This window comes from Aricia agestis, chromosome 13 (assembly GCF_905147365.1).
Source record: "Aricia agestis chromosome 13, ilAriAges1.1, whole genome shotgun sequence".
NCBI lineage: Eukaryota > Metazoa > Arthropoda > Insecta > Lepidoptera > Lycaenidae > Aricia > Aricia agestis.
In genome coordinates this window covers 12,082,624-12,097,359 of record NC_056418.1, presented here as the reverse complement: position 1 = coordinate 12,097,359, position 14,736 = coordinate 12,082,624, and the positions used below count along the sequence as shown (strand labels likewise).

Genomic DNA, 14,736 nt, shown 5'->3' with positions numbered 1-14,736 from the left:
CTTTTATAACATAAGAACAATTACTCATTTTTTCCCTTAAAATTTAAACAAACCTTAACTTATATCTACTTCATCATCTGGTTACACATAAAATCCACAATTTTTTTTTCACATCATTTTTTTGGCCTTAAAGCCTCTTTTTATGCAATAACGGCAATTTTTAAACTGACTTACGCGCAGTTCTTCCACTCCCGTTATCGATTATAAAACGGAGGTACTTATAGCTAGATTTTGAAACTCAACCCCTTACGCATAAAATTATATAAGTATTTCACTACAACGAAACTAATTGGTGCGTGTTTTTAGTTAAGTCTGCGTTTAATTACTGCGTTTCATCTTTGTGCGTACTTTAAAAGTTGTTTGCGGACCCTATTTTTCTTTAAGAAGTCCTTTAAGCTACGGTCAGCATAAAAGAAAGCTATTACGCGTGTCCACTAAGAAGGATGGATTTCAAAGTGAACTTAGAGAATGCTTGAGTAGAATATTCTTTTAAGTTTTCTTACGAATTTTTCCGCTAGTTAGTTTAGGATGGATTACGTTAAAATAATTTGAACTTAAATTAGAATTAAATAGTAGGTATATCTAAAGGCCTCTTCACAATAATTGTTCATGCTGGCCAACTACAAGCCTCCGTCATTAAGTAGACAGCGTAGGGTAGTGGTATATGATGGCAGACGATGGACACCAAAACGTGATCGTGGTCCATAGTTGACTATATGGCCTGTTGGCCATCGTGGGCAATTGTGTACTTGCTATTTTAGAAAAATTGGCCAAGTGCAAGTCGGACTCAAGCACGAAGGGTTCCGTACCGATACAGAGCAAAAATTGGCAAAAAATCGTGTTTTTGTATGGGAATTGGGAGGCCCTCTTAAATTTTTTTAATTTTATTATTTTTATTAAATATTAAAGTACACATATAACAAAAGAATGTGTAAAAAATTCAAGTGCCTATCTCTTGCCATTATTGATATAGAGCGTAAAAGGTTGAAAAAAATCACGTTTGTTGTATAGGAGCCCCCCTTAAATATTAATTTTATTTTGTTTTCAGTATTTGTCATTATAGCGGCAACAGATATATTCAATCTGTAAAAATTTCAGAAGTCTAGCTATAGCGGTTCTTGAGATACAGCCTGGAGACAGACAGACGGACAGACAACGAAGTCTTAGTAATAGGGTCCCGTTTTTACCCTTTGGGTGCGGAACCCTAATAAAAAGAAACATTTTTGACACACGTACAAATATAAATTTAAGATGTCGCTTGGATTTGATAAAGTCTAGCTCACCCTCGTTATCATCTTCATCAAATATAAGATTGATACACCCAATTCTGATCTTCTAGGATGACACAAGATCAGACAGAGGTGTGGATGTAAAGTAGCTGTCACCATAGACACAACCACAGCAGCAGTATAGCTGTAAAGCCGTATCAATATTAACAATGAATAAAAATGTTGCACATTTATTAATTAACGAGCCTTTGCCCGCGGCTTCGCTCGCGTTAAGAAGTATATTTATATACAAAGTTTCATCCCCTTTTTTAACCCCTTGGGGGTACAATTGATCAAAATCCTTTCTTAGCGGATGCCTACGTCCTAATATCTACCTGCATGCCAAATTTCAGCCCGATCGGTCCAGTGGTTTGGGCTGTGCGTAGATTACCATGTCAGTCAGTCACCTTTGAGTTTTATATATTTAGATAAAATATTATTTGTGTGATCTTGCAGCGATATCCTTATAAAAGTGTAAAAACTTAAAACCTAAAAGGTTAAAACATGAATTATGATCAAATTTCGACCACAGGCTGACCTTTAGTCTCCAAAATGCAGTAACACATTAATATATTGACTAACTTCATAATATCGCAATTATGTCAAGAGTAGACCGATTTTGGTCTTGTCTCTTGGTCTTTGGTCTTATCTTTTGCTCTTTGGTCTTATCTCTTGGTCTTTGGTCTTCTCTCTTGGTTGGTTTGGAAATTCAGTACAGTTTATTCTCAGGATATGATGTCAATTATAGTAGACGTCTTATTAAACACAAAATGTCTCAATTGAATATCTCTTATACTTTAGATTTTATTGATATCTAAAATACGCCGATTTCATCACTGACTCACTCATACACTAACACTGATGATCATCAAAATGTTTGGCTACTTCCTGAAGTACTATTATAGCTGACAAAAAAATCATAAATTTATAACTTTCGCCCCCACCCCCTAAAATAGGGGGGGGGGTGGAGATTTATATAAGACTTTCACCAATTTTATGAATTAGGACTTAAAAGTCTATATGGGACTGCTGACAGTAACTAAAATACCTTTTAATAAGTACTTACAAAAACCAACTTACCAAAGGAACTGAAATCCCACCAAAAACATTTCTTGTAAAATGTAGCCGAGACGACCACATAAGGAAATATTCTACATAATATCAGTAACTATTATGTAATGGCTCGACTGTTTGTTTACTAATTTCAGATCACAAATTAAATGGTTAGGCCGTGTAGATTCAGAGGCTTGGCTCTATATGTGATCTCATATCTTTTTACAGGGTAAACCTTATGTGGTCGTCTCGGCTACATTTTACAAGAAATGTTTTGGTAGGATTTGTATTTTCCAACGACTAATGAAATTCGATGCTATATTTGTAGATATTTTCATAGAACTTCACCCAACAAAATTAGTTCAAACTTCAAACTCCGCGAGCTTTTCATTTACAAACAAAATAATAATTTAACTTAAATGAAAATGTTAGGTATGCGGGTATATTCTTACCTTTACGTCAATAGAAATTAAAGCCACAATAGACATAACTACCAGTAGTTCGACTGCAAAGAAACGGACAGGTTTCAATATCTGTCAAATTCGTCGGGTTTCACCATAAAGTTAATATTACCTATCGAAATAGAGAAACAATCCCGAGCTGGCAAACGTAACCAAAATTGATTTACATCTGTGTATACAATTATGTTTACGTGTGCGTGTTAGTGATGTACTGTATACATCTTGTAATTCGACAAAATATCGATCATGAAATAATAATTGTAAGATTGTAAAAATAATAAAATGGGATAAAATAAAACTGCATATAATAATAATAATATTGTAATTTTGGAGAAAAATATTACTTTTATCATTAAACATTTTTGTAGCAAAAAAAAACAGAAGATATACTTATTTATAAATAAATTTATTCATGCTAATATTATAAATGCGAAAGTAACTCTGTCTGTCTGTCAGTCCGTCTTTCACGGCTCTACCTCTGAAATAGCAGCTGCTATTTCTTAGAAGTCACGTACAGACTACAGTGTACGCGACTTTTAACTGGTATCCTACCTACTCCAAAAATGTGCCATCGTTTATAAAATCATTGACCTTATAGGATAACTATAGGATTTGGCACACAGACGTTCTATGACTACTTTTGTAAATTTATTAATGGAAAGATTTTGAACGTTTTCTGGGATGTTATCGTAAAGGCGTATACATTGACCTATATAAAATATATTATTGTAATTATTTTAATTGCCCTATTGTATTATATGTAATATTTATTATTTTTATCGTATTATATTATAATATTAAGTATTATTATTATATTATATTCAATTATGGAACATTCTTCAGTTGATGGTGATTGTAATTTAAACTTTTTCTCATGTTCATCCAGCGATAGTGACGATAGTTTCTTGAGCGCAAATTTCGTTTCTCTTGATGAAGCTTTGAGCGCTTCCTTCTCAAACGTCGAGAAAAACCTTAAAGTTGTGCATATTAACGCCCAGAGTATACCGGCTCACTACACGGAACTTCTAACTTCTTTTGGGGGTAGAGCGCCAATTGATGCAATTCTGGTATCGGAGTCGTGGCTCAAGCCTTGCCTTCCGTCTACCAACTATTGCTTACCTAGGTATAAACTAGTTCGTAATGACCGAGTGGGTAGAGGTGGAGGTGGTGTTGCGATGTATATCAGATCTGATTTAGAACACACACTTGTTAGCTCGTCTCGTCGCACAACCTCCACCTCCCGATTCTCCTGAGTATCTACTAGTTGAACTGCAACTGACTGTTACCAATAAAGTTCTCCTAGGAGTTTGCTACTGTCCTTCATCTCAAATGGACTACTTTTCAACTTTTGAACACATACTGGAGACTTACATACCACAATACAAGCACTCTATTATCATGGGAGATTTTAATCTTGCATGGCTAGGGGCGATTTGAGATCTAGGAAACTCGCTTCTATTTTAGATAGTTGTAGTGTACACATGCTCCCTCTCAATCCTACCCATACCTCCCCTGGCTGTACACCATCTTTATTAGACCTCATGTTTGTGCAGAACCCGGATCTCGTGGTAAAACATGGGCAATGCTCTGCGGATTTATTTTCGTATCACGATTTAATTTATTTCTCATATAGGATGCGTCCCCCTAAGGTCAAAAGAAAGGTGCTAATGCAAAGGAATTTTTCGAATTTAGATGTGGAAAACTTAAGACGAGATGCAAAAAATGACGACTGGTCTTCGGTGCACAGTGTTGATCATGTCGACGATAAGTTAAGCATTTTTAACGCTCTGCTCACCGATCTCTATGACAGGCATGCACCCATCAAACCCGTCAGAATAAAACATCTACCGGCGTCTTGGCTGACAGACGACTTAAAACACTTGATAAAGCAAAAGCATGCGGCGAAGACAAGGTACAAGCTATCAAATAGTACAGAACATCGCGAAAAATACGTGAAACTTCGAAACCGCTGTAATAAACTACGAGTATGCAGGGATGCCCAACGGCGTTACATCCACTCGTCTGTGGAGAATGGAGATCCCAGTCGCGTCTGGAAATTTCTAAAGACACTAGGAGTTGGCAGAAATTCTGATGGTTGTCAGGACCCCTGTGTAGACGCTGACACATTAAATCGTCACTTTACTTCACCACCTAATCAATTCGATCAGAAACTAAAATCGCACACCCTGAACTGCCTCTCCCACTCATCTACTCCTGAGTTTCCGACATTCCAACTCAACCAATTCACTGGGGATGACGTTAAAAAACATATTACGCCCACCTCCTCGAATGCCGTCGGTGAGGACGGAATTAGTCGCAAAATGATAATACCTGTTTTAGACATAATTATGCCGGTGCTTGTCGACATCCTTAACCATTGTGCTACTTCTTCCGTGTTTCCCTCTACTTGGAAAGATGCTACCATAATCCCGCTACCAAAAACTGCTCGACCTAAACTGGTGTCAGACTTTCGTCCAATTTCTATTTTGCCATTTCTGTCCAAAGTTTTTTAACGACTTATAGGTGAGCAGCTCACAAATTACATGATGCAGAATCACCTGCTCAGCACCTTTCAGTCAGGTTTTCGTCGTGGGCACAGTACGACTACTGCTCTAATTAAGGTCACTGACGACATTAGACGTGGCATGGATAAAAAGCATCTTACATTGCTGACATTACTAGATTTCAACAGTGCATTTAATGCTGTCGATCACGACGTGTTGATAAGTATGCTTAGGGTTTATACATTTTCACCTCAAGTTATTGAGCTATTTCGCAGCTACCTTGTGGGGCATCGACAAAGAGTAAAGATAGCTAATAATTCTTCGGATTGGTCTACGATCCTTATTGGTATTCCTCAGGGTGGCGTGCTGTCTCCACTACTTTTCGTTATCGTTAACCTCATCTTTTCACCTCTACGCTGACGACTTCCAAATTTATTGCCAATCATCCCCACATGACATACATGCTGCTATACACAAACTCAACAGTGACCTTACCTAATTTGTAACTGGAGTAAGCGCCATGGTCTCTATATTAACCCAGCTAAGACGCAGTTAATACTTATTGGTAGTCCTGGGCTAATATCTAGGGTCGACTTTGGCTGTTTACCTTCGGTGGTCGTTAATGGCGTTGTAGTTCCCTTTACCAAATCAGTTAAAAATTAAGGAGTATACCTTGATGAAACATTATCATGGTCACAACACATCAAAGAGATATCAGTAGAAAAATATACGCAACCTAGCACTCTCTATCTCGACTTCGTTACCTACTTCCCATTCCCACAAAAATTAAGATAGCTGAATCACTATTTCTACCCACGCTGGACTATGCGGACGCGTGTTTTGTGAATCTCACAGAGGACTAGCTAAACAAACTCGAGCGATTGCAGAATCTAGCTATTCGAATCGTGTATTGTATGTTCCCCGAAACTGTTCACAAATGCGTTAGAGGACGCCTTCAAGACCCTAAACTGGAAAGGACGTGGCATAAACGTTAATGGCAAGTACCTCTCACACCTTCGTTTCGCTGACGATATCGTCATATTGGCAGAATCGTTGGAGGACTTGCAGGAAATGTTGAACGACCTAAATGAATCTTCCCGGCGAATCGGTCTCGGGATGAACTTGGACAAGACGAAAGTCATGTTCAACGAACATGTTCTCCCGAGACCGGTTGCAGTTAACGGTGTCTTTCTCGAAGTCGTAACGGAATATGTCTATTTGGGGCACATACTGCAGGTAGGTAGACATAACTTCGAGAGAGAAACCGATAGGAGGATACAGTTGGGTTGGGCAGCATTCAGGAAGCTAAGTCACATTCTCACGTCGCATATTCCGCAGAGCTTGAAGACGAAAGTCTTCGATCAATGCGTGCTTCCCGTTATGACCTACGGGGCGGAAACCTGGCCTTTTACAGCAGGGCTAGCTCGTAAGTTTTCCGTCGCTCAGCGTGCTATGGAACGCGCTATGCTCGGAGTTTCTTTGGCGGATAAGCTTCGAAATGAAACAATTCGTCAAAGAACTAAAGTCACCGACATAGTGCAGAGAATCAGTACGCTGAAGTGGAACTGGGCTGGTCACGTAGCTCGAAGAACAGACGATCGCTGGAGTAAACTTACTCTGGAATAGAGACCAAGGCTGGGAAATCGGGGTGTAGGTCGACCTCCAACTAGGTGGGACGACGATCTCCGCTTAGTTGCAGGCCCATGTTGGATGCGAGTAGCAGGAGATCGGTCATCTTGGCGTTCATTGAGAGAGGCCAGATGTCCAGCAGTGGACGACTATAGGCTGATATGTGTATTGTATGTATGTATTTTAGGTTACGTAGATATGTATGTATCTGTGTATTTATTAGGTATATTATGTATCATGAATGATATTTGTCTGATATGTATATATTTTCCTGTATAATATGGCACATTCACCTGATGTCGTATATATATTATGTTTCCTCTACCCGTGGTTGCCTGGGAGAAATTACTAATTAGTAATAAGGCCGCCATTGTGATATACTTGTTTTATGTATAAATGTTCTTGATTTTTTAATTTTATGTGTACACAATAAAAAATATTTATTATTATTATTATTATTGACCTGTAAAATATTTACTGACTTTACTAAGCCTGATCACCGGCAAATCTAGCTTGCGCTTATTTCTGGTGTTCCTACAGTGAATGTCACTTTTAGCTTTAAATTTACTTACATTGACATCTAAAAGATTTACTGATTTTACTAAGTCTGATCGCCGGCAAATCTAGCTTGTGCTTATTTCTGGTGTTCCTACAGTGAATGTCACTTTTAGCTTTACATTTACTTAGTTTATCCTGTAACTTAGTGCAATTACATATAAGTTTCTTTTCTTTTGATTTAAATTCTAGTTGAAAGGAGGTCGATGGTGAAGACAGTTGTGGCAGCGTTGGTGAGGACGTAGAATGCGATGACGACGGTATACATATTGTGATTTGTGGCTAACTCTGGTGGTACAATCTGTCTCTTGAAACGTAGGATGACACAGTGCGCCTAGGCTTTATCATGATCTATAACAAAAAATGGCTATTACTATTACTTACTACTATATCATACTTTTTTAATTTAAAACAATATGCAGATACACAATATAAAACAGACAAACTAAAAAACCTTTCTAAAATTTTAAACGATTTTTGTTTTGTAAAACCATAACTATGATTCATGGCATAGTACAATATAAGGCAAACAAATCGGCTCGTTTATTCATACAAATATTTATGATGTGTGGAAGAATATCTAGCTTATTTACTGACGATGCCCTTCACCGAGCTCATCTTCTATTGAATGAATGATCTGATACCTGATCTAGTGAATATGCCATAGCCATATTGGATGTAGAATGACATTACATCTGTGGAAATTTCAGAAGTCTATTACTATAGCGGTTCTTGAGATACAGCCTGGAGACCCGAGACAGACAGACGGACGGACGGACAGACGGACAGGCAACGAAGTCTTAGTAGTAGGGTCCCGTTTTTACCCTTTGGGTGCGGAACCTTAAAAACGATAAATTATGTATGAAAGTATATTAATATAAACTAATAATGAAGTACGGATCAGTTACGTTATCAATTATCATGTCAACATTCCTAGATAATTAGTATAACTAAAATATATTATATTCATATCGATACTACTTATCGATAACCTGATGCAGCCCTAGTGTAAAATAGATGAAAATTATTTACATAAAATATCCTTAAATTGTGCACCATGGCTAGTCAAGTTATGTTTTCCATATAAATAAACATATATAGAAGTGAATTATTACAATCAATACCAATAACTGAAGGGAATTGGCAAAAATAAACTTAAAATTAGGTCCTGTCGATGTAGAATAATTCACCTGTGAAATGAATATTTGTCCGGTTTTTTTTATGTGTACCACAATCGGTGACCGAACAAGTTACCATATTGTTGCGAAAGCAGTATTACTGAAAATTATTCACTTTAACACATAAAATCACAATTTTTCTGAGAGCCCAAATTGACAACGTGCCGACCGGATCAGACAGATTGTCAAACAACAAAAACAGATGAAAAAAGAGATATACCACCTCAAATCACGCTTCTCTTTCTACCACGCAGTGTTACCGATGATGACATCTCGCTTGCTCAGGCCTTTGTTTCTCTATTACCGATAAGTAATATTAACTCTATGGGTTTCACTAGGATTATGAACGGCATGTGTCTCGCACAATAGACATAACTACCAGTAGTTCGACTGCAAAAGTTCGACGACGGACAGGTTTCAATATCTGTCAAATCCTAGTGAAAACTAGGATTATGAACGGAATGTGAATCGCGCTGGCTGACATCATTTATTTTTAAATATTTAAAATAAAGATTTCAAAATTGGATTCTGACAATTTTAATCGAATGTGCCAAAACACAAATAACAATACGACCAAAGAGGAACATGTCCAGCGAATATGTCATAGTTTTAAATTCGTGGGTAACAATAATTTAACAACCCTAGGGGCCTTTCTGAGAAAGAATTAACTAAATTAGTCAACAAATGGTCAACAAAATGCTTGAGAATAGGTCATTTGTCTTCTAACGACATTCTACCTACGCGTCTATGCGCCAATAATGATAGATTGCATTAATTAATTCTAGTATCTATGTAAAATATAAACTTGGTAAGCGTAAGCCTACAAAAGTTAGAGCCATGCTTCGGCACGAATGGACCGGCTCGACCGGAGAAATACCACAGGCTCACAGAAAACCGGCATGAAACAGCGCTTGCGCTGTGTTTCGCCGAGTGAGTGAGTTTACCGGAAGCCCAATTCCATACCCTTCCCTATTCCCTTCCTTACCTCCTCTACCCTGTTATCCTATTCCCTCTTAAAAGGCCGGCAACGCACCTGTAGCTCTTCTTATGTTGCGTGTGTCCATGGGCGACGGAAGTTGCTTTTGATCAGGTGACCCGTTTGCTCGTTTGCCTCCTTATTTCATAAAAAAATGTAGAGTTCTTTTACGAGAATAGTAAGAGACACAAACTTGCTTAAAGTGTTATACAATTTTATACAGTTTAAATTAATTAAACTTTAAAATATTGCACTAACTTTCATTCAGTAGAGACTCTATTAAAATGTTAAATTATAATAATTTGATGTGGCACCGCTAAGTTATATGTTTTAGTGGCTACTCTATTACCCGTATAATAATAATAAAATATTTATTCAAGAACTTTGGGCATTACACCACACTACATTACAAAAAAAAAACGAAAACACAGAACAGTTAAAATGATGTTGACATGGGAATACAAAACAGTGGTCTATAATATGAACTGTAACTAGCCTAAGATTGAAAAAAAAAGTATATGAAATCTATGAGCAAGTAAAGTTTTTATCACAGAAAAATGTACGGTCCCTGTTCTATACACCTGGGACACCTGGAACATTTTACGTACGATACAATCACTTCACTACATAGTATAAAACAAGTCACTTTTCGCTGTTCGTCTCTACATTAATGCCATACAATGGACTTTGATCCATTTTTCTAATAGATAAATTCATTCAAGATCAAGGTTTATTTAAAGTATGTAATGGCTAAACAAGTTTATCGGGTCATCTTGTTTCTTTATAAAATAGTGATTCTTATCAAAGCATAAAGGTTGTATTACAGAATACAGATATCATTTTGTTAACCCACGCGCTGTGCTTCACATTGTGGCTTAATTATTTAAGACCCACGTACCCACGTTCATCTTTATTTAAGGATCTATTACAGTCATGCGTTATATTGTAAACTTTAATGCTTTAGCATAATTTGGAGCCAAGTAAGCGGTCAAAATTAAGGCACTTTGACGGTGTCTTGTTTCACTGCATTGTAGCAACTACTACTTTTAAATTTTACTGAATTTGAATAATATTATGACAATAGATTTATAATTCAAATTCAAATTCAAATCATTTATTTCGGGCATCAGTGGCCCATATAACAAATACCTTAAATCTAACATACAAATCAATTATATAATAAGTACCTTAAAACTAACATACATATTTTATATATATTCTTAAAAACTAACACTGTCACGTTCTGCCGGCGACGTGACTCGCTTTGTTCCGAATAATTATAGCCCAGGTAATATATGATTTATTATAATATTATTCGAAGCCGGAAAACATTAATTGACTACCTTGAATTTTGACGTGGGAGAGCCATGCTTCGGCACGAATGGGCCGGCTCGACCGGAGAAATACCACGTCCTCACAGAAAACCGGCGTGAAACAGCGCTTCCGCTGTGTTTCGCCGAGTGAGTGAGTTTACCGGAGGCCCAATCCCCTACCCTTTTCCTTTCCCTACTCTCCCCTATTTCCTTCCGTACCCTTCCCTATACCCTTCCGTACCCTCCCCTATTCCCTTCCCTACCCTCCCCTATTAACCCTTAAAAGGCCGGCAACGCACCTGCAGCTCTTCTGATGCTGCGAGTGTCCATGGGCGACGGAAGTTGCTTTCCATCAGGTGACCCGTTTGCTCGTTTGCCCCCTTATTTCATAAAAAAAAAAAACTCACTTTATTGTCAGTAAATCTTTGCTTCTATTTATAGACGCAAAGTTTCAACTCACTTCCGAACTTATTTTATGAAATAAGTTACGAGAACATAACTCTCATAAAACAGGTCTTGTAAACTAGAAAATAAGTTTCCTTGGAACCTAATTTAACAAAATTGAGAGTGAATTTTTTATTTATTGTATACCCGAGGAAATTGATTCCTAAGCAGTTGCCAGATCAACGTCATTTGGTCGAGTTATGTCAATTCAATGTTAATTGTGATCTGTTGGCTAGTTTTGACGTAACGCGACTAAATTACGTAGGTCCCGGGTTCCCCATCTGCCAACGAATCGACATATTATCTGAAAGTACATTCAATACTCGATAGTCTATCTTTTAATTTCCTGCACGTCGAATGAGCGTAGTTGTTGCTTAAGGGTCATCAATAATGTCATGGCCTGATGTAATATTATGTCATGGCTAAAGAGAAAAAAAGAATTACATTATAGAGTATATTATGTATGTCTGTATGTCTGATTGTTCGAAGATGGTGAATCAATTAGGCTTTACATTAGTCTCATATTACGTGTAAAATCTTCTCATTTGTTACATTGATATAGTAAATACTGTGAATGGTAGAAGCACACGTCTTGTAACTTTCTCTATGTCAACAATAACCATTTGAATGGATGGATATATTTAAATATGTTTTGTTACTCTATTACGCAAAAAATGCCAACTGAATTTTGCTTGAGTATACGAGCTTTACTGGAAACTCTACCTTTTCCTAGATACAGTAATTAAACGCAAAAGCAATTTTTTATGTAATTAATAAAACCTGAATGACCTCAGTTAAATAATAAATTGTAGACGTTTCAATCTTTTAAAAGGCAAAGTTAAACAGGAAAAAATTCAATAAGCGATAAATTAATTAAAATAACAAAATATCGAGGAGCTGTAATAAAGATTCTTCAAATATTTGAAGGCGAACTGGTTTTAATAAAAAAAGAAGAATAAAACAGTCCATGCCATAGGTAATATATAATATTGGCTTATAGCCATATAGGGCAATAATGCCTTCCACACTGGTTTCGGTGATGGTAGCCGGTTTCGTTTAATCCAGCTATGCGGTAGTGATTTAAATTGTCCAAGTGTGTGCGCAGAACATATAGCACTTTCGCTTTTCCTTTACTCTCACAAGTCAGAACCCAGTGGGACGGACGACCGACACGAATGGCGAGTGATCAGGCGCAGGACCGACTTATTACATGACTATCCACGAAGCATGGATCATTCTATGATCTGATGATGATGACGCGGAAGGCCATGTAAAAGCCGGTCCTACGCCTGCGACAAGTGGCGACGCGTGCTTTGGACGAGTGCCGTTCGTCTGAGAAGCCTAACTAATATTCAAACAGCTAATAACAAATTAGCCATTCAAGATACAACGTCTTTGTCAATTAGTACATTACGCACCTAGGGCAGGAAAATAAGAAATATCTCAGATCACATGTAACTGTTGGCCGAGGCGAAGCCTAGGTCATCAAACATATTGTGATCCTCAGATTTCTTATTTACTGCCCTAGTTCCTATTTTTATCCAGGAAAAATGTTCGGTTCTAGTTCTACTACGGTAGTACGGTTCTAGTCTCAAAAGTTTAATGTTATCTCAAAAGTTTAATTATGTTGCCTCAAAAGTTTAAAATGTCAAACAAAACGACCAAAACCTTAACGTATTAAAAAGGTTGAGTTCCGCGAACGAGCTTTATATAGATAGAAATAGAATAAATTGGATCAAAAATTTACATTCAACATATATTTGCATCTTTAGATTTGTCCTTGAATAAAGAGTAGCTGGATGTGTACTTGCAAGAGTTTTTAAAATTACTAAGAAAATGACCGACGACCTGTTACCCCTTTACGTCCAGACCGCTAAGCCGATTTTGCTGAAATTTGGTATAAGGCTTCAGTCTCGAAGTCAGCTGGCAGCGGGGCGGGAGATAAAATAGTGGATGAAAGATTGTATATTATAATAATACTTCTTAACGCGAGCAAATCCGCGGGCAAAAGCTAGTTCTGCTACAAGAATATTGATGAGTTTTTTTTTACCCTTAGATTAGAATCCTACTAATATTATAAAGGCGAAAGTTTGTTTGGATGTATGAATGTATGGATGTGTGGATGTATGGATGTTTGTTACTCTTTCACGCAAAAACTACTGTACGGATTTTAATGAAACTTTACAATAATGTAGCTTATACATCAGAATAACACATAGGCTACAATTTTAACCGACTTTCAAAATGGGGGAGGTGTTATGTTCGTTTTCTTATATTCAACGATTACTCCGCCGTTTGTTAACCGATTTTCAAATTTTTTCTTTTGGTATATAGGGTATCATCCCAATTTGGTATTATATTCACAAAAGTGGTGATCTGATGAAGGATCCATAAGTAATCGAGGGAACTCCTCAAAACTTATATGGAAACATGTGGTGACTTCGGTTTCGTGAGAAGTATTCTAAGCATATGCTACCAACAAGTAAGATTTTGCACCGAGTTATACCTGGTATACCGTGGTTCGGAAGGTGCTGAGAGAACTCCTGATTCTTTATACATACAAGTTTGGGAGTTTCGGCGTTGTTCTAAGAACGCAAATCATATGCTACTATGCAAATGACATTCATCATCATCATCATCATCACTACCATATTATACCATATATCGTTCCATGGTTATGACTTATGAGACTATAATGACCCTGTTATTGGTACTTTTCATAAGCCGAATAAAGCTCTGCTCTGCGTGCGGGCCGCGCTGAAGTGAAGCGCACGCGCCCGTTCCCTTATCTCGCCCGGAATCCCGTCAAGCTGCCGCCTGCCGCCTTTGTCTAGCCGACACGGTGGCCTCTCGCGTTATACTAAGCTGCAGTAGCCCCGAGACTGGACATTTCAATTACTACATGTTTTTAGTATGCTATTTTATTTTATCCATATTATTTATATATTAATATGTAATTACACTTCCACTACCGCACATATTTAATAGGTTATTATTATTATTATTATTATTATTATTTTTACATTCTAAGAATATGAATTATTTATTACTGTAAATTTTTTATCTAGTTTATGTTATAACATAAACAACACACAGCATAATATATATTATGCTGTGTGTTGTGTGTCTGTCAAACGCCTGGCAGTCACAAGGATCCACATAATACCAGGGATCGTGGTACAGTTATCCTGTACCAAGATCATTACCTGAGTGGAGTCCTATTCAACAACTTTTCGCACTGCACTGCCTTATACCGAAGCACTCAATCCGTGCCGCACCACAAAAATATTATGTACTTGTGTAAATTATTTGTAAAATTTTGTTTGTGTTAAAATTCGAATTAAGTGTTCTAATT

General features: G+C 37.2%; 1 long non-coding RNA gene across 1 annotated transcript; it reads left to right on the top strand.

Moving 5' to 3' along the window:
- The first annotated feature begins 828 nt into the window (after positions 1-828).
- Positions 829-12,872, top strand: LOC121733141. The gene is made up of 3 exons (XR_006036506.1): positions 829-840; positions 7,686-7,688; positions 12,788-12,872. It is a non-coding gene; the product is annotated as an uncharacterized LOC121733141 (long non-coding RNA).
- Positions 12,873-14,736: the final 1,864 nt, after the last annotated feature.